Genomic DNA, 4,344 nt, shown 5'->3' with positions numbered 1-4,344 from the left:
TAATGAAACAAGCAAAAATCATAGCAATCAAACGACGATAACTTATAAAGCGTCAAAATACGGAACGGACAAGTAAAATTGTTCAAGGCAAACAAAAGGCAAACAAAACGACAAAGTATCAACATGTTGTTCAACAAATGCATTACAAAATATCCTAAGTTACGAGACTTCACTTCCTCGGCATATCGACAATTTTCCCATCCTGGATAGTCTTGAAAACACCAATTGACGACGTCTCGAAATCAGGAGCAGCAATCTTCAGCTGGGCCTTCAGGGCATCTTCAGTCATCAAGATGGCATTCTTCCCTTGCTCCTTGGCCACCTTAAGCTTCTTCTTAAGATCAACGGCCTCTGCCTTAGCGGCTTTCGCCTCCGAGATGGCCTGCTCCCGCTCCTTTTCCAAAGCAACAACTCGACCCTGAGCGGCGTTCAGTTGATTTTCCAATGTCATCTCACGCTCAAGAAGCCGAGCCACGGTCTCATCGGACGCCTTTAGCCTCTCCGCAACAAACGACGACTTCTCCTCAGCAGCATTAAGCTTTCCCCCCATCTCGGACAGCTGACCCTGGAGGAGCTCAACTTGAGCCTTAAAGTCATTATTCGCCTTAACAGAAGACTCAAGCTTCCTCCGAAGCGCCTCCATACCAGATAGCTCAAACTCGGCCTTCCGAGCTATCACGGCCCCACGAAGCAAGGTGCGATACATCCACCTCGCCTGCCCGGACAGCTCGGTTGCATGAAAATGCTCTTCTGTCCCGGGTATCAGCTGGGAGTCAATGAACTTGGAAGCATCAAAATTCCTCTCCATTACGGTTAGGACCCCCTCCGGGCTGGAAGACATCTTTCGTTTCTTAGGAGTGTGGATAAGCTCCACGTCGCTATCCGGATGAGGAGAGAGGGTCGCCTTCCCGTCAGCAGGACCCTCCTCATGGGCAGGGGAAGCCTGACTCCCTAAGCCCTGCTTTCCCGACGTCTCGGTATCCTGGGCAGGGGAAGCCTGGTCCTCCTTTTCCCCTGACGGACCCTCCGACTTGCCGGCGTCCTTCTCTTCGGCATTCTCATCATCACTAGCCTCAAAAAAGGTCTTCATCAGATTCTCGAGGCCGGTCACGGTGGCAGACATTTCCACTGCGAATAAGCAACAAGAACGTTAGTCGCCAAACCGGAAATAAGAAAAACAACGACAAAGAAACATAGACAAACAAAGAAAAGCAACTCACGAATATAGCTTCGACCGGCCTCCCGTTCACCCATAAGAAGGTGAGGGTTCACAGGATTCTTTTCAAAGATAGCAAGAAGGACGTTCGCTATCTTCTTATCTACAGCCGACAACCTCTTGTACGATACTTTCACAAAAGGATTCGACCCCGCGCCGAAGCTCCAGTAAGTCTGGATAAGGCGCTCCCCCTCTAACGACAACCAGAAGGGGTGACGACCCTTGACGGGACGAACCTTGAAATACTTATCCTTAAAACCATGGTAGGAATCCTCAAAAAGGCTAAAAATCTTCCTACCCTGGGCAGCACGGAAAGAAAGAAACCCCTTTCTTGCTTTTCCCTGTTTGGAGGGGTTGGTAAGGTTGAAATAAAAGAGAAAAACGTCCACCGACGCCGGTAGCTCTAAGTACTCGCAGACCATCTCGAAGCAGCGGATCGAAGCCCAGCTGTTCGGATGAAGTTGAGACGGGGGGACGGATATCCGGCTCAGCAGCGCCATTTGAAAATCGGAGAACGGTATCCGAACACCAACTTGTGTGAACATGGATTTATAAAACCAGATCCAATCGGGGACGCGAGGAGAATGAAAATTGAGCTCATAAATACGCTCATGAGGAAGCGGGACAATGGCCTCATAGTTGGCCTCCTCATCAGTACCTCCACACAAGTAGCCGGCTTGCCGGAACTCCGTCAGCTCCCCCAAGTCCATCTGGTTGGGTGAACTCCTTATATCATCAGTCACCCAAGCATACGGGTCGTAAGCCGCAGCAGATCCGGAAGACCGGGAGACAACGCGAGGCATACCTACAGCGGGGTACCACTCCGTTAGTCTATGAGGTCGGGAGCCCAAAAAATACTCAGAAACTATACCTTTTCAACTCAATCATAACCATATACGACTAGAAACTACACCTACCTCACAAACCACCCAAAAAGGCCTATCCTGGAATGGTACCCCTTCCCTAACTCACCTATCCCAACACTACAAAAACCTCTCAACAAAAATAAAACCAGCCATGCAGTAGATGCAAACAACAAATCACACAACAACAGAGCATAACGCTGATACCAGAAGAGAGAAATCAGAAGATTACCTGGAACGATGAAGGAGATCTGGGCTGGAAGTTGAAGCAGAAAGGAGTTCGCGCAGGAAGCTTTGGATGTTAGGGAGAGAAGAAGTTGGAAATGATAAGAGTGGGAGGTGGATAGGGAGAAAACTGTTTAAAAACCACCCCCAAAAGCGCGAAAGGAAGCAGAGGCAAGATAGTCTTTGCGCACGGATTTTTTCAAATCATTCTGCCCATTGGAAGGGCCCACTACTGACATGTATATAAGGGGGAGACTGGCTCTCCCCCCAAGGTACGTCACATTCACACATCATTTCCTCTCCGCCTGCACATATTCTGACAAGGACGTCGGAGTGTCTTTGCAGGTGGCACCCCCCTTCTCCATCAGAAGTGCTCGGGACCTCGCTCACCCGGAACCAGGAAACCACGACCAGACGAGCTCCTCCACCATCCGAAGCGTTGTCCTCAGGGTCCTAACCCGAACCGTACGGTACCCGATTTACCGAACAAATATCATAGATGTTAAAACTAAAAGCTGAATATTCTTAACCAATTTGGCACTAAAAGTGTTTTTAATTGGACTTAATTAATGATAATGATCTTCAGTTCAAGTAATAACAAAATGACCTTTTTTATTCTCAACTTCTAATCTCTTTTTAATTAGAATTTTTTTTTTATATAATGTTGTAGTAGAATAACAATAAGACATTTTTATAAAATTTCAATTAACTCAAAGAAAATTACAACCAACCAATATTTACCATAATTATAGTATGAAAAATTAATATACAGTTTTTAATGATTCAAATGGAATTTATAGATCAGAATAAAAAATATTTTACTTAAAAATTATGACTAAAACCAACAATCAGTTTTTTCTTCACTTTTGAACATATATTCTTCTATTGATGTAAAACTGTCCTAAAAAAGTTAATCATGCCTCAACCTTGAACTAATAGCAGACTGCTCTGTAAGAATATACGATATATGTGTAAAAAAAAAATTATTATTGTTACTAATTTTGGTATTAAAATTTTTTTAATAATACTTAATTAATAATCTTGATTTCAACTAATAGAAAACTGAGCTTTTCTATTCTCAACCTCTCTCTTTTTTAATTAGATATTGCTTTGATATAATCTTGAATGGAATAAGATTAACAGTTTTTTATCAAATTTTAATGACCTCAAAGATAATTAGAACCAACTAATATTCACCATAATTTTAGGTTGAAAAAATCAACACTCACTTCTTAATGATTCAAATAAAATCTGTAGACCACAATGAAAAGTATTTTAGTTAAAAATTATTACCCAAATCACGAAGAATCAGACGTTTCTTTACTTATGAACAAACCTTATCAAAGCAAACATAACATCCTAGGAATCTTTCACAAGACATGTCTATCTCAGTACCATGTTACCAACTTGTAACCAGAGTATGAAAGCAAAGGTAAAATGCTAGGAATCTTTCCCCACCACATAAGTAAAACCAGGATGAAACTTCAATACCCATGAAAAAATGAATTTTATATGATGCAATCTGCAAATAATGGGAAATGAAAACAATAAGGATCACACTTTAAAATATATGATGCTACAAAATGAACAAAGTCCCACAAATGTTAAAGTCACACTAATAGGTAATCGATCCAGCAAGAGCATAATTTTCGAGAAGCCAATTCACAAATAAATCAGAAAGTTTTGCTTAGAAAATTCATCTAAACCCATATTATTGGAAAACAAAACCAAGTAAATATAACATTCGATTAAAATAAATGCAACATTCATATTTTTGAAAGGACTAAAAGAGCATAAATTGAAATTGGATTAAAAAGAAAAAACAAAATTTAATTCATAACCACACGAATAAATAATAAATTAAAGAATAAGCATATAGGGCATGATAATGGAAGAAAATAAAATTTAAAGAGATGAAAATAGCTACTCATTACACATCACGTTATAATCTACTAATAAATCCAGCCCAAAAAAAAGAAATTAGAATCAAAATGGAAATAAAATTAAAAATTGCTAGATTCAGCCCAAAAAATCCAAATA

This window comes from Arachis ipaensis, chromosome B07, assembly GCF_000816755.2.
Source record: "Arachis ipaensis cultivar K30076 chromosome B07, Araip1.1, whole genome shotgun sequence".
Taxonomy (NCBI): Eukaryota; Viridiplantae; Streptophyta; class Magnoliopsida; order Fabales; family Fabaceae; genus Arachis; species Arachis ipaensis.
The sequence above is the reverse complement of the archived record's forward strand: the minus strand, read 5'-3'. Positions refer to the sequence as shown.